A 23,442-nucleotide genomic window follows, 5' to 3' on the forward strand; every position below is an offset into this window, starting at 1 on the left:
AATAAATAAAAATAAATAAATAAATAAATAAATAAATAAATAAAAGAAGAAAAAAGGAAAGAAAAGGCATCATTAAGTTGCCCATGCTGTGCTTGACATTTGTCCCTCCGCCATAGTCCTCTGGGTAGTTGGATTATAGACTTGTGCTACCATACCTGGAGCTGAGGTGTTTCTGATGTCCAGTTGTGTTCTGCAGTTGATATGGACCTAGACTTTGTTTAAAAAATGTTTGTATCTAAATTAGTAGTAAAAATTTGAGGTAGTGCCTCCCTCTGGAGCTCAGTGTAAGCTTGTTTGATTTCAGGATAGTACAAGATAATGTGTGCTTTGCAGGCAATGATTATGTAAGCTTGTGGGCAGGTCCATGTAGAGTCCTGGCTGCTTTTCAGCTGATGGTTTTCAGCTGTGGTGTGAACTCTTGAGATCTTAGATACTGTATGAGCTACTTTGCTTCAACCACAGGGGACATGAACGCCATGATGCCTGTTTGCCTTTGACCATGTGCTCCTTTGATTCTGAGTCACATGTCTTTTGCCAGAATACACAAACCACAGAGACATACTTCTTGGCTTGCAAGTAGGGTGATACCTCAGACAATTCTCAGTTCTTGGCTCAGTACTATAAGAAAAGCACATTGTTTCACCTCCTGGAGTTTACATCAGCCAGGATGCCTAGAGACACAGAGAACTAAGTAAACAAATGATAGGTTTTCAACTATGCAGGCACCAGGCCTGAAAGTTCTAGTTGTTCTTGCTGCTTCCAGAATAGCTGTACGGTTCCAGCTTGCAGAGCTAAGGCAGTGAAGGTATCACATGCTTGTACTGAATCCTACCTGTGAGAACTGAGGACAGACCTAGAATGTCAGAGAACAGAAGCCAGAGGAGGTATCTTCAAAAACAAAACAAAACAAAACAAAACACCAGCAACATCATAAAAATGAAGATATGTCCCCAAAACTCTGAAGGCCTGACTGAGAAGAGTCGAAGGACATGGGGAGAGCTGATCAGATGTTTGAAACCTTGTCTGAGTGAGAACAGTATTAGAATTTACCACAAAGTGTGGAAGTTGGACTGATGGGTGTTAAGTGCCTGGGAAACATGACTGCAGAATGTCTGGAGTCGGAATGGGCTGTCACAAAAGGACAGTGTTTCTTCCAAAGGACAGATACCTAGATAGGGGCAGATTCACTTCATGAGGCAGATGTGTGAACTAGATTGGTTTTAAGAATCCTGGAAGTTTAAGAGAGTTTAACACAGAAACAACTCAGTTAATGCTTGAAGTGTAACAAAATATCCATGTAGTTAGTAAACCATTTACTTCCTAGTTTTACAAATGGGAAGGAGTCTATTTGAATTTGCTTAATCTGCTGACATATTTTTTTTTTTTAACAAGGGTTACCACTTGTCTCTGAGAATACTATTTCCTTTTCCCATTTTTTTCTCCTTTCTTCCATTTACTCTTCCTACTTCTCAACCCTTTCCCTTTGAGACATCTCACCATGTAGCCTAGGATGATCTAAGCCTCACAATTCTCCTGCCTCAGTTTCCAGAGTTCTGAGGTTACAGGTGTGTGCCTTTAAACAATATCTACTCTTTTCAACATTTGCTGCCTCATCAAAGCAATGCTCCCTCTGGCCCACCTATGTCCTGTGAGACAGAGATAATCATTACGACAGGCAATGGTAACAACTAGGCTCAGTGTGCTGGACTACCAAAGACGTTCTATGTCAAGCCTCATGTGGTTCTCACAGTAATTGTTTCAGATCAACTCTGTGTGATCCCATTTGGCAGATGAGCACCTTCTGGTGCAGCCTATTCAGTTTACTGAAAGCCATACATCTGAAGTACCAAAGGGAGCTGGAAAAGTTTCCCTTTTAATTACTTTTACCATGACCCATTTAAACTACTGACTCAGATGTGGAAAGAGAAGGATATAGTAGTGTGTTAAAAGGGGCATGGGGTAATGAATGGAGTGATGGCGCTAAGGCATTAGAGGAAACATTTCTGTGTGTCTCCTGGAAAAGAAATGAACATAACCCAGGGCTTTTGTTTGTATCTGTAAGTTGCCCTGTTACAGCTGACTCCCTATAGCTTATTTTAAAATGTACTTTACTTTCTTACTGTCTTTTTGAAAGGGTTATATTGTCAATGTCCTGTATCACAACAATTATAAAATTGTGGCTGAAATTCTTCTAGTAAGAACAGAACTTCTCTTCCTTCCTTCCTTCCTTCCTTCCTTCCTTCCTTCCTTCCTTCCTTCCTTCCTTCCTTTCTTTCTTTCTTTCTTTCTTTCTTTCTTTCTTTCTTTCTTTCTTTCTTTCTCTCTCTTCCTTCCTTCCTTCCTTCCTTCCTCCCTCCCTCCCCCCCTCTCTCTCTCCCTCCCTTCCCCTCTCTCTTCCTTCCTTCCTTCCTTTCTTCCTTCCTTTCTTTCTTTCTTTCTTTCTTTCTTTCTTTCTTTCTTTCTTTCTTTCTAGATGAGATACATAGACTGTCCCATATCACCAAGGAAGCTTTTAAACTCATGATCTTCTGTAATTAGTGTTCTTTTAGCTAGGACAGCAGGAGTGTGACTAATCTGATTCAGTTGGTACAGATTGTTATAAAACTTTGTGAAATTCAGCAACTACATATATAAACATTTATTTCAGAGAAATTAAACAACTTATATCCAGACAAACACCTATATGAGGATGTTTATAAGTAGCAATATTTGTGTTTTTTTATATTTTTTATTACATATTTTCCTCAATTACATTTCCAATGCTATCCCAAAAGTACCCCATCCCCTCCCCCCCCCCCACTTCCCTACCCACCCATTCCCATTTTTTTGGCCCTGGCATTCCCATGTACTGGGGCATATACAGTTTGCGTGTCCAATGGGCCTCTTTTTCCAGTGATAGCCGACTAGGCCATCTTTTGAAACATATGCAGCTAGAGTCAAGAGGTCCGGGGTACTGGTTAGTTCATAATGTTGTTCCACCTATAGGGTTGCAGATCCCTTTAGCTCCTTGGGTACTTTCTCTAGCTCCTCCATTGGGAGCCCTTTGATCCATCCAATAGCTGACTGTGAGCATCCACTTCTGTGTTTGCTAGGCCCTGGCATAGCCTCACAAGAGACAGCTACATCTGGGTCCTTTCAACAAAATCTTGCTAGTGTATGCAATGGTGTCAGCTTTTGGAAGCTGATTATGGGGTGGATCCCTGGATATGGCAGTCTCTAGATGGTCCATCCTTTCGTCTCAGCTCCAAATTTTGTCTCTGTAACTCCTTCAATGGGTGTTTTGTTCCCAATTCTAAGGAGGGGCATAGTGACCACACTTCAGTCTTCATTCTTCTTGAGTTTCATGTGTTTAGCAAATTGTATCTTATATCTTGGGTATCCTAGGTTTTGGGCTAATATCCACTTATCAGTGAGTACATATTGTGTGAGTTCCTTTGTGAACGTGTTACTTCACTCAGGATGATGCCCTCCAGGTCCATCCATTTGGCTAGGAATTTCATAAATTCATTCTTTTTAATAGCTGAGTAGTACTCCATTGTGTAAATGTACCACATTTTCTGTATCCATTCCTCTGTTGAGAGGCATCTGGGCTCTCTCCAGCTTCTGGCTATTATAAATAAGGCTGCTATGAACATAGTGGAGCATGTGTCCTTCTTACCGGTTGGGACATCTTCTGGATATATGCCTAGGAGAGGTATTGCTGGATCCTCCGGTAGTACTATGTCCAATTTTCTGAGGAACCGCCAGACTGATTTCCAGAGTGGTTGTACAAGCCTGCAATCCCACCAACAATGGAGGAGTGTTCCTCTTTCTCCACATCCTGCCAGCATCTGCTGTCACCTGAATTTTTGATCTTAGCCATTCTGACTGGTGTGAGGTGGAATCTCAGGGTTGTTTTGATTTGCATTTCCCTGATGATTAAGGATGTTGAACATTTTTTCAGGTGCTTCTCTGCCATTCGGTATTCCTCAGTGAGAATTCTTTGTTCAGTTCTGAGCCCCATTTTTTAATGGGGTTATTTGATTTTCTGAAGTCCACCTTCTTGAGTTCTTTATATATGTTGGATATTAGTCCCCTATCTGATTTAGGATAGGTAAAGATCCTTTCCCAATCTGTTGGTGGTCTTTTTGTTTTATCGACGGTGTCTTTTGCCTAGTAGCAATATTTGTAATAGCTCCAAACTTAGAACAACTAAGATGTCCTTATGTTTGAGGAGTGGTTTAAACAGTGTTATGTTTACACCATGGGGGCCACCTAAGGGATAAGACATTGAATGGATCTCAAGGTTACTGTGGTCAATGAATATAAGCCAGTCTCAGAAGGTCATGACTGGCTATTTTATGTTAATTTGACATGAGATGGAATCCTCAGAGAGAAGAGTCTCAAAAAGAAAAATGTCTTCATATGATTGGGCTGTAGGCAAGCATGTAAGGCATTCTATTATTGGTGATTGATGGGGGAGGATCCAGCCCATTGTGGGTAGGGCCACCCTTGGGCTGGGTTCTGAGTTCTGTAAGAAAGCAAGCTAAATAAGCCATGGGGAGCAAAATCAATAAGCAGAACCCCATCATGGCATCACTGCATTATCTCCTGCCTCCAAGTTCCTGCCCTATTTGAGTTCCAGTACTGAATTCTGTCAATGACGAACACTAATATGGAAGCAGAAGCCAAATAAGTTCAATTTTTCCAACATTGCTTTGATCATGATGTTTTATCAAAATGATAGTAAACATAAGATAGGTATATACTACATATTCTATTCTATTAACCTAACCATGTAATATAAGATGTTAGTGATGAAGACTCACCATTGTAGTGATCAGTGGGGAAAACTACATCAGAAGAGGAGGACGAGGTAAAGGAGACCTCCATAGTGATGCCATGTTCATTTTTCTAGATTGCGGTAGTGGTGATTGCAGAAATCAGTTTACACAAGACAAATGACATTAGACTATCTATGGCCATTGCACCATATCATTGCCTAGTTTGAATACTGTTCTACAGCCATTGCATGAAATGGTATAGAGGGTACCAGTCTGTGACCCTTTATTCAACTTCTTGAGAATCCACAGATACTACGGATTCCCACTACTCGTTCATTGTATCCACTCCCTGGGTGAGTTCTAAGTTCTTCACTTGACTTATCTCATGTACTCCATGGCTGTTTTATTTTCTGATTTACAGCTGAGGAAAAGAAGGATTTGAAAGTCAAAATTACATACGACTTGAGTGGTACATAAGACTCAGTGGTAGAGTGCTCACCTGACATGCACAAGGTTCAGTCTCTGACACTTATAAATAAAATAAGAAAATAAAAAACACAGCAAGGACACCGTAACCAGAAAGTGATTAGGCTAAGACTCTGGCAAGATTATCTGCCTCTTCGGATTCTGTTCACTGCCTCCTTCCACTTCCACACTGTATTATTTTATCGAACAGCTCTGATGATCATTTGGTTATTGGCCACTGCCAGGAAAGCAAAAGGAAAAAGCAGAGCCTGGAATACTCTTATGTAGGTCAGATCCCTAGATGACACTTGAGTGTGTGTTAATTAGTCTCAGGCCTAGAGTGTCCAGAGCTTAAGCTTCCGAAGTGAAGATAGGACAAGTATGCAGGTACGGCTCAGCTTCTCTTGTCTGATTTATAAATTCCATTTCTTTTTCTTTCTTTTTTTCATGACAACAAAACGATAGTGTTTATTGAGGATTACAATGTGTTAGACTTTGTGTAATTCACTTTTAAGGAACATTTCGTTTAAACCTCATAACTCCATGATATGGGTACTCTTTACTATGTTTCTCATTTACAGACATGGAGATTAGTGCTCAGAGAGTTTAACTGGTGAGCTGCTTGATATCCTAAGTTTAGATAGGATTCAAAAAGTCTATCTGGTTTTAAAGTCCCATTTTCTTAGCCAGTAAATCACAACAGCTGTCAGTAAAAGCTTTGACTTTCTTTGCTATCTTGAAATTCAATTAGCCATTGCCACAGAACTAACAGTGTTGTTTTAAGAGATTTTCTTTTTATACATATAAATGTGTTGTCTTCATGAATATCTGTGCATCACATACGTGTACTGCCTTCAGAGGCTCAAGACAGCATCAGAGCCCCTGGAGCTGGAGTTAAAGATGATTGTGATCTGCCATCTGGGTACTGGGAATCAAACCTAGGCTCTTTGCATGAGAAGCTTTTAACCTGCTGAGCCTTCTTTCCAGGCTTCTCTAACAGCATTTTTGAAACAAGTTATAAATGTTTTGATGAATGTATGCAGACTTTTGCTAGGGAGCCCTGGGCATTGAACCCAGGAACTCACTCATTCCATTTATTTTTCTAACATCAGATTACATCTTTCTTATCCTTTGATGGTTACATATAACATTCTGGAGTATGTAAATTTAAATTTTCTATAAATTTAAATAGAAATGTTATGAGAACTCAGAATTTTTTCTATCAAGTTATTATTAGAAGGGTGTACTTGAGAGTAGGTAACAGGCTCCTGTGTGGTGTGTCATGTGAAGGATGGCTCCATTGGAAACATACTCCCTTCTGCTCACTGAGCCATAGACTGAGTCCAGACCTTACAACCGTGTCTTTCATTTAACAGCAGCTATTTCACGCTGTGCATATAAATTGATAACATGACCCCATGGTGTGATTAAGGGGAAGGATTTCATTGTAGATGTGTGAGAGAGAATATTATTCCAGAGGAATCTGGAAGAGTCCAGAGTAGAAAAAGAAAGGAGACTGAATATTAGAGAAGCAGGAGCAGATACAAAAAGAGAAATATAAAGGCAGGGACACACACACACACACACACACACACACAGAGAGAGAGAGAGAGAGAGAGAGAGAGAGAGAGAGAGAGAGAGAGAGAGGCAGGCAGAGCAAAAATAGCAGGATCATAAGGAAAATGGGTATTGGTGTTAGGGAAGCCTGGGAGCTGGAAGATAGGAGAATCAGTGAGAAGGGCTAGGATTCAAGCCCACATAGACTTTGAAATGTGTAGCAGGGACCTTTCATTGTAGGGGAACATGGATGCTTGCATGCACTTCACTGTACTAATAGGCACCACAGATAATCATTTTTCTCCTTTGCCAGTGATAAAGAAAATGATTCCTTTTGGTGGAGGGGAACTGGCTTCAGAATTTCCTGTTTTATCTACCCATCACAAATCCTCCTGTAGTTCAGATTGATCCATATATGTATATTTGGAATGCCTTTTGTAGCTTGGGGAGTTGGGGTCTCCTTTGGACCCAGCACTGGGCTCTGGAATGGCAATTTGGGATGTCATTTGGGGTTTGTAGTAAGCTGAACAGACCTTACTTTCTTCCTTTGTTCCCAAGGATTCCACTAGGTGAGTGGTGTCTATGCTAACCATTTGCACAGTGTAGTCATGCTGTAAGTAACAGAAGGAGCGTAGAGGAAGAATTTGCATTCTATGGAATGGAGACTTTTAATCTGGTAAGAAAGCAGGCACGGTGGAAGTCTTTCCTAAATCTTGGCCATCTTCATCTGAAAAACAAGGTCATTTCTGATGTCAGACCTACCAAACTGTCTAATTTAAGAAAGGTTTAAACAATATTTTTCTGTTTGTATTCAATAATGCTAGTTAATTTTGGTCTAGTTTATTAATTTATCTTTCTACTTTTGTATGCTATAGCATACGGCGAAGTTGTTGCTGCTGCTGTTGTTGTTGTTATTATTATTATTATTATTATTACTATCATTTTGAAGTTTCACTATGTTGCTCTGGCTGTTCTCATATTTCCTGGGCTTAGCTACTCTTCCTGGTTCAGTCTCTCCAATGCTGAGTATATAGGCCACCACTATATTAGCCAGATTTACCAGTGCTCATCCCTCTGTATCCTCTCCTTATCCTCCTCCCCTTTCTATTCCTCTTCTCCTCCTCCCCGCTAGAGATTGAGACCAGGGTCTTACAGTAAACATGTGCTCTACCAGTCAGCTCTATTCTTGGTCTCCAAATAACTCTTTGCTTTTTAAATTTTTCTATTAGTTTTTATTTTTTATTTTTTTCCGTGTATAGATCTTTTTGACTACATGAATGGCTATGCACCCCTTTCATGCGCAATTGTGGCAGTCAGAGTTCACAGCTGGGTGAGACTAGGGCTTACTTTGTTCTTTTGGCAGCATGCACAGCACCTTCCGCACCATGAACACTTGCTAGTAGGGATGATACTTGAAGGTGAGAATTTAGTGTGGTTTCTCCAAGTTCAGTGGTCAAAAGATGGGGTAATACTGTGAAGCTCTACAGGGTAACTAAGAGCTCTGGAATTAACCTGCAATGCTTTGGGTGTCCATGGGAACCCACTGGCCAACAATTCAAAAGAAGAACGCATTCCTGGTACTAAGTGTTTTAAATTGCTAGCATGGGATGATCCAGCTTGCCATTTTTGGTCATATACTCAAAGGATTTTATGTCCTATTATATAGAGAATGAGAATGCTCTTGTGTTGGAACATGGTCCTTGAATGTAGCTGTGTGAGAATAATTCTTAGTGGTTGTGAGAAAACTCCAATAAAACATGTCAAAAGTCTTGTTATATCAGCCCTCCAAAGCCCAGGATTGTTGTTGCAGTGTATTTGAATTCTCCTCCCAGGTGTGGTAAATAGGAGTGTGTTTGCTTTAGATTATGCACAGCTGTTATTTAACCACCAACAACTTGCTCTTGTGGTTGTATACAGCTTCAAATTCTGTGAACATTGCTCATATGATCCTGACTAATCTTCAGAATGTAGCTTGTCTGGTGCTCTAAATAAATTTGGCTGTTGCATGAGACTTTTAATCCACTTCACTTTTAGGCTTCAATCTCCCTGTTCCCACCACCTCGAGAGTAGTGACACTCTCATATGAATGAGCATTCACAACATGAGCACAGCCATGTCGAGGACTCAGACTCACAGGAATAGCAGTGCTTTCCCCTGGTCCAAGTACAATCTTGATAGTGTGTGCAAAGTGTACCAATCTCAGCTTCCTCCTCCAGATGATGCAGCCTGAGACCGTTCCATTACAGAGACACCACTCTAGATATACTAACTAAGTCACCTCCTTCAGCTCCATATATGTAACCAATGTCCCCCTCCACCTGTATAAAAGAAGTCCAGTTTCTCCTCTACCTTTGTATGGTGAACTCATGTCCTCCTTTGGGGTGATGAGGCCTCTCCATCAGAGTGCATGGCTTACCCTTCCGCAGCTTTTCTGCAATGCATCTGTTCATATCCTGCCACCACATTTAGGACAACCTCAAAGAGATACATGCTGTGATCTATACAATACATGCCTGCTTATACATATTCATTGCTGCTCTATTCACAAATGTTAGAAAACTGAAGCATCCTAGATGTCCATCCACTGATGAATGAATAATGAAAATGTTCACTTCCATAGAAATAATATTTTAGGGGAAAATTATGTAATTCTCTTTCAGTTAAGATATATCTAATGAAAGAAAAGTACTAAATAAAATATTCAAAGAAGAAAAATTAAAATCTAAAATTGTAAATAAATTATGTGTCTGTATGTAAATTGCATGTAAATCAATTGAACTACATCTAGTACTCCTGAGTAAGGTAACCCGACCTAGAAAAAGAAACATCAGATGTTTTCTCTCATTTCTGGTTGTTACCTTTGAATTTTTAGGTATGCGTGTTCCATTTAGAACACCTACACTGGTCAGGAATTTAGTGAAGGGCGATTAATGGCTGGAGTCTTCCAGTGAGGGGAAATGGAACACAATAATCTAGACTTAAAGGGAAAAGAGGAATTAAGAGGATTAAATCGGAGTGGGGTGGGAAGGCAGGGTGGAGAGGGAATATCAGGAGTTCAGGATAACTGAACTAAGTGTTTTGTGAAAATGTCATATGGAAACCTAGTACTATAGAAGCTTCCTAAGACAGACAGACAGACTCACACACACAAACACACACACACACACACACACACACACACACACACACACAAACACACACACACATACGTTTAATGGAGATACCCTTACGAGGGGACAACACCGCTACCAGACTGTCTGTGGTTTTTATTCAGGACTCTTTTTAACATTTTCTCTATTTTTGAACTATATACCAATTTATGTGTTGCTTACCTATATATTAGTTTAATTGATTAATAATTATTATGATTACTTATTACAACTAGTAATAATAATTCGTAATTAATTGAATCATTTAAGTTGTGTTGAGGATCAAATCCAGATTCTTATACATTTTAGGCAAGAGTTCCCTCATTAAGCATATTCTGCCAAATATCTTTTCACAGCTAAAAGAATTTCCTATGTCTGTGTTAGAACTTACCAGATGGTCAAAACTATCTGAGCTCATGTCATGAATGAGAGTAATTTCCAAAACTTCTTACCTGTCCATCCTTCAGGTTACTCTGCTCAAAGACTTCCCGGTTCATGGCTTAAAATCAGGAAGCTTGAGATTTCCAGGCCCAACTTTTGATACCTGGGTTTTCCATGGAGTTCTAGCCACCCAGTTCTTAACCCAGGCTATCCTCCTGAAGAGGTTCCTGTGACTTTTAAGAACTTTAATGCAAACAAGAGGCCTACCAGACTGTAGCACTCTAGTGCTGTCTGTCCATGGCAAGCACATCATAGCACTATGATAGGAAGCGTTTAGATGGCAGGGACTGGTCTCTTCATGACACAGGAACATGTGAATGTCTGCTCAGAACAAATTTGTTACCTCCCTGCAGCTCTTTCCATGACTAATTGGGTCCTGCTAACTGAGACTTGACAAAACTTAAATCTTGAGAAGACAAATGTACTTATTTTAATTACAGGAACATTTTGCCAGTGAGCTGCTTTAAAAACCCTGCACAAAAGTTAAAACTATCGCAATGAAACAGGGACACAGAGAGTGATGCTATGTGGCTGCTATGAGGGGCATTTCATGACAACAGCACAGAGGGTGACTGTGAGACTACTATGAAGGGTGCTTTAAGATGTACTCTAGCTTGTTTAGAAGGGCCAGAGGTTAAACTTTGAGATCACAGTAGCTTAATATATTTGACTCTACCATTAGATAATAACTAAAAGCTACTCAATTTATAAACTTCTATTCAATATAGCGTTTTATAGACTTTAAGTCACTGATTTATTGAAATACAGAGGATTTTTTTTATAAGTTATTATGTAAAATCTTGTTTCTTTTTACAGCCCTACACTGTGTGTTGGCACACTAGTAGTAATTTCTGACAATGTGACTGTTTTGGCCAATGGCTGAGCATATGTGGGTGTGGTCACAAAGGCTAATATTGTCTCACATTATGGTTGTCTTCTTTGCTTTTGTAAAGTACTCTATGATCTTCAAATATGAAACTCACCACTCAATATGCATCTCTGTAGTTAAGTGACATGTGACTATCTACTGAGTCTAGATGAGGAAAGACTCCTCTCATTTGACAAGTTTTTCTTTACTTTTCCTAAAGGATTCCATCCCATTCATGTAAGGATGGGACTTCACAGACAAATCAAAACCTACTTCCATATTTACATTTTTAAAGGTGCTTTTCACTTCATCATGCAATACATTTTTAAGAGAATTTTTTTAATTTTTATATTGTTGAGTGGTGACCTTAAATAGGTAGGTGAGAGCAGTGATACAAAGATTATTGGTTAGAAATTGATGTTCATTACATATAACTACTAAAAACCAAATACAAAGGCCATTTTTGTTGTTTGAACTGAAGACACATTAAATGGTCCAAGTTTAATGTGAAGAACAAGAGGAAGTTGGGCTCCAAGAAAGTGGAGTTTATCCACTGTCTTCTATTCTTCCTGTAACCACCTTGATGGGAGTTATACCCTGGGAGCCAGAAGGACAAGAAACATATCGTCCTGTTCCCACTCACCACTTTAATACTATACTAGGTACTCTAAATTCCAAACCCAGTCTGTCTTCCTACCTCCCAAGCTCTAATTTCTGCTCACTGGCCTCTGACTGAGTACTTGGCACCCTTTCCATGCCATACTTCCCTCATGCTTACACACTGCTGATTGAGCTGTGCAAATCTTATAGTTTTGTAAGTTCAACCAAATTTGGAACCCTTATCTTAGGTCCGTCCTCACCAGGCAGTTTCACAGGAAGGAACGGGAAAGTAGGAAGCTTATTTCTGTCCTGTGCCATGGAATTTATTGCTTATAATAAAATGATGTGTGGAGCACATCTGCCCTTCCCACTGGCAGTGTTCCCAGTTCTTGTTTGCATATCAGACTTCTCTTTTTCCTTAGGGTTCTTCAGGTGAGTCAAGTTGTGTCAGCTCTACATACCAGTCTACCATGCCAAGTGTCTTGCTTAAAAATCTATGTGAGGACCATCAGGCAATCTTGCAAAATTCGAGTCTGAACATGTGGCATTGATAGGCTTATGGAAAAGCAGAAAGTGGAGAAGTCCCTGTGGCGAGTCATTCCAACTGTGGCAGGCAACTTGAGAAACTGATTCTTTAATTCACACAGCGGTTCTCAGAGCTGCCTTGAATCCTGTTTTGTCTTCTTCCTTTATTGATTGCATCTTTCTGTTATTTGCTGCTTCCCTCTGTCTAAAATGTGGTCATTGTGTGTGTGTGTGTGAGTGTGTGTGTGTGTGTGTTTCAATATGTATTATTCATATCTTGATGTGCACATGTGTGGGGGGGTGGGTGTGTATATGGAGCCTATCAATAGATATTGGGTATAATCACCATCTTAGTTAATTTTCTATTGCTGTGAAGTGACCAAGACAAAGACATATTATAAAATGAAGCATTTAATTTGGGGGCTTCTTTACAGTTTCAGAGCTTAAGTCCATGATCAACATGGTGCACGCCATGCCAGCAGGCAGGCAGAAATGGCATTAGAATTGGAGCTGAGTGCTTTTACATCCTAATCAGCAAGTTGGCATGGGCTTTTTGAAACCTCAAAGCCTGCCACTAGTATCGCATGTTTAGTACTTTGCAAAATAGTTCCACCAAGTAGGGGCCAAGCATTCAAATGTATAAGCCTATGGGTGGTATTCTCATTTAAACCACAGCAATCTCTCTCCATCTCATTTACCGAGACTGGGTGGATACTACATGTGTAGCTCATTGGTTGGCTAGGCGGGTTGGCAAGTGAACTTTAGAGATACAGGTCTGCTCCAGCAGTCCTGATTGTCTCCTGGGAGCTCGCAGTGAGATCTCAGATCCTAATGCTTGTTTACTGAGTTCTTGTACTATTACCTGAGCCATTTCTTCAGCCCATAGCTCCCTGCTTTGTTTGCATTAATAAAAATCTGTTTCTGATATATAAATACCTTGAATATACTAGCTAGTCCAATTTTCACATTTTCCATTATTGTAGTAAAAACTGCTAAAATATTTAGAGTTTAACATGGCAGCTGATCCTAAGCTTTTCCCATAATTCTTGATGTCCACAATCACTTCAAAAGATGACTAACAGTATTTTTGGTAATATACCTTTAAGCAAACCTAGACTGATAAAGATTAGTTATTTACTTGAAATTACAAAGCTACAAAGGCAAATATTGGCCTTTTGAAATATTTCTAATTATGAGCAGAAAAGTCAAACAATGTACTGTTTTGATTGTGTGGAGAGCTTTTCATAATAAACATACAAGTTATAATTAAAATGGCCCTTTCTCTCTTTTTTCAATTTTTTATTAGATATTTTTCTTCATTTACATTTCAAATGCTATATTGAAAGTCCCTTATACCCTCCCCCTACCCTGTTCCCCTACCCACCCACTCTCAATACTTGGCCCTGGCATTCTCCTGTACTGGGGCATATAAAGTTTGCAAGACCAAGGGACCTTTCTTCTGAATGATGGCTGACTAGGCCATCTTCTGTTACATATGCAGCTAGAGACATGAGCTCTGGGGGTACTGGTTAGTTCATATTGTTGTTCCATCTATAGGGTTGCAGACCTCTTTAGCTCCTTGGGTACTTTCTCTAGCTCCTCCATTGGGGACCCTGTGTTCCATCCAATAGATGACAATGAGCATCCACTTCTGTATTTGCCAGGCACTGGCATAGCCTCACCAGAGACAGCTATGTCAGGGTCCTTTCAGCAAAATCTTGCTGGCATATGCAATAGTGTCTGCATTTCGTGGCTGATTATGGCAGTCTCTGGATGGTCCATCCTTTCCTCTCAGCTCCAAACTTCATCTCTGTAACTCCTTCCATGGGTATTTTGTTCCCTATTCTAAGGAGGAATGATGTATCCACACTTTGGTCTTCCTTCTTGATTTTCTTGTGTTTTGCAAATTGTCTCTTGGGTATTCTAAGTTTCTGGGCTAATATCCACTTATCAGTGAGTGCATATCTAATGACTTCTTTAGTGATTGGGTTACCTCACTAAGGATGATATCCTCCAGATACATCCATTTGCCTAAGAATTTCATAAACTCATTGTTTTTAATACCTGAGTAAGTACTCCACTGTGTAAATGTACCACATTCTCTGTATACATTCTTCTGTTGAGGGACACCTGGGTTTTTTCCAGCTTCTGACTATTATAAATAAGGCTGCTATGAACATAGTGGAGCATGTGTCCATTTTACCAGTTGGAACATCTTCTGGGTATATGCCCAGGAGTCGTATAGTTGGATCTTCCAGTAGTACTATGTCCAATTTTCTGAGGAACCGCCAGACTGATTTCCAGAGTGGTTGTACAAGCTTGCAATTCCACCTGCAATGGAGGAGTGTTCCTCTTTCTCCACATCCTCGCCAGCATCTGCTGTCACCTGAATTTTTGATCTTAGCCATTCTGATTGGTGTGAGGTGGAATCTCAGGGTTGTTTTGATTTGCATTTCCCTGATGATTAAGGATGTTGAACATTTTTTTCAGCTGCTTCTCATCCCTTCGGGATTCCTCAGTTGAGAATTCTTTGTTTAGCTCTGTACCCCATTTTTAATGGGGTTATTTGAATTTCTGGAGTCCAGCTTCTTGAGCTCTTTGTATATATTGAATATTAGCCCCCTATCAGATTTAGGATTGGTAAAAATCCTTTCCCAATCTGTTGGTGGCCTTTTTGTCTTTTTGACAGTATCTTTTCCCTTATAGAAGCTTTGCAATTTTACGAGGTCCCATTTGTTAATTCTTGATCTTACAGCACAAGCCATTGCTGTTCTGTTTAGGAATTTTTCCCCTGTGCCCATATCTTCGAGGCTTTTCCCTACTTTCTCCTCTATAAGTTTCAGTGTCTCTGGTTTTATATGGAGATGGCCCTTTCTGTCTTCCTGTAGATACCATTGTGATTATTTGTTCTCTCAACCTTTTGAAACATATCATGACTAAATATAGCTTGTAGAATTGTTTTTACTGTTTTACTAAAAATTTCCTTTCACAAATGTGATATGCAAGGCACCTATCAGGATGCCAAAATACTGACATTTTAGCCGTAGAGCAAATCAAATGGAAAGGTACCTAGCAGGCCCTGAGAGTTCAATCATTAAGTGCCACTGAATAATCTTTTCTGTGCTGTGTACTGTTACTAGGCCCTAAAAAGCTAAAGAAGATGATAGACAGTATCCACACAGCCTGTTAAAAAAATCTTATCCAAATATCCATTAAAGATGTTGAGGACGGCATTCAAGAAACAGAGAAGCAGGATCTTGTGGTTAGAGAAGGAATGGAGCCACCTCTGTCTGACTCCAGCAACAATAAATGGGCTGGGGACAGTCAATGGAAAAATACTAGAACTTAACAGTAAAGAGACACTATTTACTTGCAGGGAGTTATTGCAAAGAGCAGACCAGCTGATAAAATACTGACTTGGTCAGGTACTGAGAGTCTTGAGTTTTCACAATCTATTCAGGTCCTTTGAGTCTTCAGATAGAATCTGCTGACATATTGCAGACTGAAAGGACCTGACTAAGGTTTTGTTTAAAGAAGAGTCTTAATCAAGCCCAAGAGGTTCATAGTTAAAAGGGTGAAGGTGCAAATAATTGGGATAGAAAATGATTTAGCTTTGTGGCAAAGTGTTTCCATTCCATCATTGACACAGATGTCACTGTAACCTCTTTTCCAGTTGTAAATTATTCAAATACATATATCACAATGACGCTTTCACAAACAGAAAAGAAAACATAAAATGATACATTATGACCAACATGTACTCTGCAGGAAAAGGCATTTTGCATGTTGAGATGTTTTTTAAAATGTAAGTTTTCCAAAAGAATAGTCATCAGAAAACCATTTCACACAGCTTCAGTTTTACAAATGATATTCCAAGTACCCAGTCTCACACAGCACTCTGCCGTCCACATGACTAGACCCCAAGTTTGTGTGATTTGCATTTTTTTCACTGACTTCATTTGCTATAATAATGAATTAAATTTGAAGTGTCAAGGAAGACAGCATATTTATAGATAGCTAAGGCAAGCTTGAGGATTTACCTGAAAGTGGAAACTCTCTATAACAAACCTAAATACACGTACTTTCACCATGTATCCACGTGCAGAAGGTTGGGATTGTAAATAGAAGAGTTACATAGGAGTCAGGAGACGAAAGGAGCTTTGATGATGCTGGTGAATGCAGGGCTTACTTTAGCTGTGAGACATCTCTCTGGGAACGATGTAAATGAAGAGAAAATAAAAGACTCAGCCAACTTGCTAAGCCCTCCATACTTTTGCTTCAACATTGTATCTATTCGAAGCTGCTGCAGCACTCCTGATATGGCAAGTGTCAATCGAAAGGGGTAATGGCTTTCTTTTCTCAGACAGCCTTTGGAACACTAATGGTCTGAACATTTCTGGTATGCAAAATTAGCTGTCAACTACAAGTTTTATAAAATCCTATAACAAATAAAATAGTTCAATGAATGTTTTGTGTCTAAATGGAGATGTGTTAGAAGTATACATTATACATTTGAAGACAAGGTGGAAGGCTGGCTATTTTTTACTTGAAAACATATTAGTAAGACAAATTTTACTCTTCTACATTTTTTAATGAGGCTAGCAGCTCATTTAATGTTACAGATATTATGAGTACTGTGTTTCTATTGGCCAGAGAGGCTCTGAAGCAAAACTCACAGGACAAGGTGAGAATAAAGTTTTAAACAATGTACAGAATAGGAGAAGCCTTCAAAATAGAAACATCAGGAGTAACAAGGAAGGGAAAGTCTTTTAGAGGAGGAATAGCCCTAATGTCAGATGATGCACACTGGTTAAGGAGTAACGTAGGGGAAAGCCCTCATGGCCTCAGAGGTATGACTTGGTTCTGGAGAGCAGGCCTTACCTAATTTTGTTTGTGGCTCTGTTTGCCCTGCTAAACTTCATAAGACATGTTTAGTCCTCAGTTTATGAATAAGGGTTAGAAAAGACTAAAGACTTCACAAAGTGGGAAAAGAAGAATATACATTTTTTCCTACACTTGAGGGTCTTGAATGTTTCCCAAAACCAGTGTTATAAGTTTATTCTGCTGCTTGGAGACAGGAGACAGTGGTATAACCTTGGGCCTAGACATCTGAGGTCACTGGTCTTGTATCTTTTAAGGGGACTACCGATTAGGATCTTTCCTCTCTTCCCCTTCTCATGCCCTGAAATGAGGCAGATGGACCCTCTGAGCCATGTGTTCTCGCAAGGATAGAGCATTACCTTATTTCCAATGCAACCAGGCCATTCTGGCACGAACTCATAACTCCAAAATAGTAAGACAAATCCCATTTGTCTCTTTTTGTTTTAGACTTATTATTTACTTTATGTGAGTGTGGCATTCATGCTACTGCATGCATGAAGTAAGAGGACAAGCTCCAGGGGTTGGTTCTTTCCTCCAACCATGTAGAACTCAGGTACGTAGGCTGTCAGGCATTAGCTGCTGAGTGTTCTCACTGGTCCAGCCTTTTTATTTTTAATTAGATTTTTAAAATGTAATTAGATTTTAAAAAGATTAGATTGTGTGTTTGTTAGATCTATGAAAAGAATGGAATAAATGGTAGATATCAGAGGGGAAGAGAGAGGAACAAAGGAGATGTTTAGATGCTGCATAGTGAGGGGATGCTGAAGAATTCTGCAAGAAGCCTGCTTGCTTTTCTGTGGAATTTACCTCCTCCATTTTTTGTCAAACTCCCAGTACATTTTTGTTCACCCAGGTACCTACTTATAAGACTATAGTTTGCACAAATAATGGCAAAGTATTTGTAGCAAAAATAGATTGTTTTGAAATAAAATAAGACAGGGGGCAGCTGTGGATTCAAACTGGGGGTTGCCATGGAAAGGCTAGAGAGTGCTTTCCTTGTATTTTTTTCCTTTCCAGATAGGTGACAAATAGAAGTAACTGGAAATCTCCAAGGGGAAAGATTTTGCATTTATCTTCCAAGATTATCTCTTATTTGTACTAAGAGAATAATTGAAGGCCTTGGAGACAGCAAGATCTGCAGGGGGATGGAGAGTCTTGGCTGAAGGAGTGTGAGAAAAGCCAACAATCCTGCAATATTCTTTGGGTCTTTGCTGTAAAAGGAAGGGCAGAGACTGACAGAGCTAGAAGAGTTTCATTTTATTTTTAGGTTGGGAGGGTGTAACGATTCTGCAAGCTGAATAGAGCAGTAGAAAGTCTATTGTTTCTACATAGCAGGCTCACTCTGTGGGTGATTGGTTATGACTCAGATGCCAGGGCAGAGAAGGCAGAAAGTCTTTTGTTACTACAGAGCACACTCTGCTGAGGGTACATTGATTGGGACTCTAATGCCAGAGCAGAAAAGGCAAAGATAACAACTAGGGCACCAGAAAGCAAGCCTCAAAGCCACAGTATGCTGCAGCAAAAATGATGCTTGTCAAAAGGAAGCTAAGAGCTACCATTCCTGGACTGTGAAGTCACAAAGAACATAAGGCACCAGGCACTACTATTCTCTGGTATGGCTCTGGTCAGGAATCTAACTAAGCTCACTACCACAGGTAGAGAACCAGACGATTCAAGCTTTCTCTCTGGTCTCTCTTAATAGAACCTTACTGCCCGTCCCTTCATAGACATGGTTGTTGCCTATCTCCAATTATCATTTTATTTCCATACTTAGGAAATAATTCCAAAGAGCCTGGGAATGAATTTTACAACTTCAGAGGGCTGCATCAAGACAATAAAAATGTCAGGCCAGTGACAGATACAATAAGAGTTATTTATAAAATGCGCAGAGTTATGAAGACAATTTAGCTTGAAGGAGACAATCTAATACAATGCCTTGTTAGATATATGATGGATAGATGGATGGATGGATGGATGGATGGATGGATGAATGGATGTATGTATGTTTGGATGGATGGATGGAAGATAGATGATGGGTGATGGGTAAAAACATAAAATAGTAGAAAATACAACTGTGGTCTTCAGCTTTGCAGGGATACCTGCATGAATGAATACACAGGCTTTCATATATACTTGACTTGCTTAACATAAAGTAGGAATTAACTGTGATATAATTCTTCACATATAAAAATTACATATGACAAACTCTGACTATCTGTGTCGTCCCCCCCCCCCCCCGTGTTCTTTAAACTATGATGAAAAGAGAAAATTACTAGATCCAGACTATTGGCACAAGCCGATAATCCTAGTACTTTGGAGGCTGTAGCCAGAGATTTGCAAGGACCATATAGGAACATGTGTACTATTGATTTCCTGCCTCCTCTCTCCTTTCCCACATTTTTCTATATATTAAACATCAGTTATATGTAATTTTCCAGGGGTGAAAACACATATGTGTTCAAGATTCTGGAAGGTTGATTAGCTGACTAGAAGCTACACCAGTGTGAAAAATTGGAATGTTGGAGATCCAGAACCAAATTGTGTTGGCCTATCTTTAATAGCCACTCATCATGCACCATTGTATCTGACCTAATATCTTTATGGATACCACATGAATCCTTTTGGGATGTCTAAACAGACCACTAGCTTCCATCAGTCCAAAATCTAAGCATGCCATCAGCTAGAATCTGACCTACAGCTAATATTTCCCTGCTTTCCTGGTTAAAACAAAAACCCAGAATATTTACTAAGAAAATAGGAAAAATCATACTGTGCCCATGATTACTGTGGAATTTATCCCTCTACCTCTTGCACAGCATTTTCTCTACAATATCTGTTCTCTACCAATTCAGGACATTGGCGCTGAGACCCTGACCATCAAGCCCAGCCATAGTTCTGAAAGATCCTTAATTATCATTAAGACAATGCATCAAGTAGAAGGACGTCCGATGAATTTGGTCTAACTAAGGGTTAGAATAACAGGAACCTTTTGTTGGTTATGTATGTTTCAGCTGGGTCCTATGATAGACCCCTCTACAGAAAGAAAAGCCCCAGCCAAGTTTCCAATGGAGCTACCAAGTTCTTCATAAAAATAGGAGTTGGGTGCACCTAACCTGGATCTGAGTTAGGTGGATGTCTTTGTGGATCAAAGTTTCTCTAGATATTTTGTCCGAGGGAATTAGTGTCATTTCCTCCTAAGGGTTTTGGGCTCCTGAAGATCTTGGCACTTGGGCTCTGGAGTAAAATTTAGAATACTTCTCTGACATCAACTATTTCTATAAAAATGACACATATATCTCTTTGGTAAAACAAAAGCATTGATCACAAAGAAACCCTGTCTCAAAAAAAAAAAAAGCATTAACAACATTCCTTCTTGGTACCTTTCTGATTCTCAGTTGTGGAATTCCCCCTTATCACACATCAAGATAACCATATCGCCTCCATGGTTTCCCTGGACCACATCTGCTACTATTTGCCCTCTCTTAACAAAGTAAATTGCTTTTCATTGGAAACTTTTGTGTGCATTGCCACCTGGCAGGTCTGCCTTGGGAAAACAGCCAAGCAGAGATCAAACATCTCCTTTTCCTGATAGAATGGTTGACTTTGTTTGTTTCATCCACAAATAATTTGATAAACTACATGGAAGAGTAAATTTTGCATACTGGACACAGGCACTGTAGGGTAATGATCTCTGAGGATACTGAGGGAAGTAAGTTATAGCTTACTTTTTATATTTGCTGTAGGCATAGTTTGAACATTTTCCCAGGGGTTATTGAAGGCTTGGACCTCAGTGTGGCTAGCTGGACATGGTGGAGCCCTTAAGCATGTAGGCTTAATGGGAATTATAGCCTTTGCCTATGCTTTGGCTTCTTCTCCTGCTATGTGATAATTTTCACGCATTCTCTGTCACCATTATGATGCAATAGAACCAAGAACCAACAGCATCATGTCCTTGGACCTTCATATAAGTGACTAACTTTGTATATAATGTTGCCCAGTTTTAGGCATTTTGTATTATTACCAGAAAGCAAAGACACTTATTTGTCTTTGTCTAGTAGAATTCCAAGAAGAAAGAGTCTCAACACTACCTGAAGGTCTCTCCAGAGCAAAGAGATAGTGTTTAAAATTTCAGGATGTTACAGGGCCTGAAATCCCCAGACACTGGGAGGTCATGGAAAAGTGAAGTTTATATGCATGTCTGATTTTTCTGTTGAGCAATCAGATGTGTGTGTATAGGCAAACAAATTCCATAATGTTAGAAACATAACAGAGTTTAGTGAGAGATGCTAGTCCTTCTAACTGCATCTGGCCACAACATAGACATTTAAATGAAGATTCATGGCTACAAAAGGATCAGAGCTTGGTGTGAACAAAGATTAACACTGTAGAGCTGGAAGATCTAACAAAATCTGGAAGATCATCCTTATGAAACTTAGAATGCTCAGAATACTGTGCTGAGAACAAATTCTTTAATACAAGAGCCTTTGGTGGGAGGATGCTTAATATCTAATCATAATAGCAACTCAGGATATAAAATCTTTATTAAAAACTACTACATTTTCCAGAAATTGTAAAAACTACTACATTTTCCAGGCATGGTGTTGCACACCTTTAATTCTAGCACTTAGAATGCAGAGGCAGGGGCATCTTGGTGAGTTTGACGACAGTCTGGTCTACAAAGTTCCAGAGCAATGAGGTTGCGGCACAGAAAAACCCTGACTTGTAAAAAGAAAACATGACAATATGAAACAAGACAAAACAAATAAATGTACTACATTAATCAAAAAATGGCATGAAGAAAACAGAAAAGAAACAAGACAGAAAAATATAGTCTAGAAAAAGTCATATTTGTAATATCATTGAATGAATGTTGTCTAAACACACTATTTTGCAGAGAGGGATTTACATATACAATAAAACAGTTTTTATATTCATAAGAAACACACATTAAAGAAATTCATTCAAGTGTAAGCATAGATGGGTGCATGCCTGTAATCCTAACCCTCAAGAGGCTGAGACAGAAGGATTATGAGGTTTGTCAGAGTGAGAGAAGAGAAAAAAATGGGGGGATTATATTAATACTAAGACAACTAAATTTAGGCAAATAAATAATATCCAGAACCAAGACATCCCTTGACTTTGTGAGTGAGATACTTATCATGATATAAGGGTATGAGAACATGTGCATCTCAATTAAGTCCATCACCATAGGCAAAATGAGGCCTGAAAGAACGAAGGAACAGGGCAAAGCTATAGGGGTAGAGGAAGATTGCATGGGCCCCTCTGTCACTGCAGCAGTTCATGCACAAAATAAAAAAAAAAAACAGGAAGTGAACTGAAAATGTGAGCCATGCTGACATGGTTGAGCACCTGAACCTCAGTGACATTTATAGGCTACTCCACCTAATATGGCAAACACTACACTATCAGTACGCTTGAATCACCAACCAACATCATTCATTGAATCATACAGGAAACCAAAAAGAGTCGACAGCTTTCTAAAGGTGGAAATGCAGAGGCTATACCAGGTCATAATGGTACAAAGTTAGAAGCAAAGTTTTAGATTTTGAAAAAAATGTTAAAATAATTGGGAATTAAATAGTGTTCTCATAACTCATAAATAAATATTTTCTGACTGTTTTAACTAACAGAAAAGTTAAAAGTGTTTTGATCTGCATTATAATGAAAAACACAAAATAAAACAAATAAACAACAACAAAATGAAAAACAAACAAAACAAAACATGTTTCAATGCTTATGTGATACTGGCGGGTGAGATGCCTCAATGAGTAGGTGCTTGCTATGTAAGTGTTACAACCCTAGTTCAATACCCTGAACCCACATACAAAAATGTATGCAGTTGTAATCCCAATATAAGGGAGGCACAGCAGCTAGCTTGATCTTTGGGATTTTGCCAAGTTTGCTCAGTAGTGAGCTCCAGGTTAATAAGAGATTTCTGTGGGAGCGGTAGAGAGCTTTTGAGGAGCAACACTTGAGGTTGACCTCTGGCCTCCCATGTCAATTCAATATATGTTGGAATCATTTGGGAAAAAGGAACCTTAATTGAGAAAATGCCCATTGTGGGCAAGTCCATGGGAACATTTTATTAATTAGTGATTGATGAGGGCTGGTCCATTACACCAGGTTTGATGTCACTCCTGTGTAAGTGGTTCTGGATGGTATAAGAATGTAG

Source organism: Mus musculus, chromosome 4 (genome assembly GCF_000001635.26).
Source record: "Mus musculus strain C57BL/6J chromosome 4, GRCm38.p6 C57BL/6J".
NCBI lineage: Eukaryota > Metazoa > Chordata > Mammalia > Rodentia > Muridae > Mus > Mus musculus.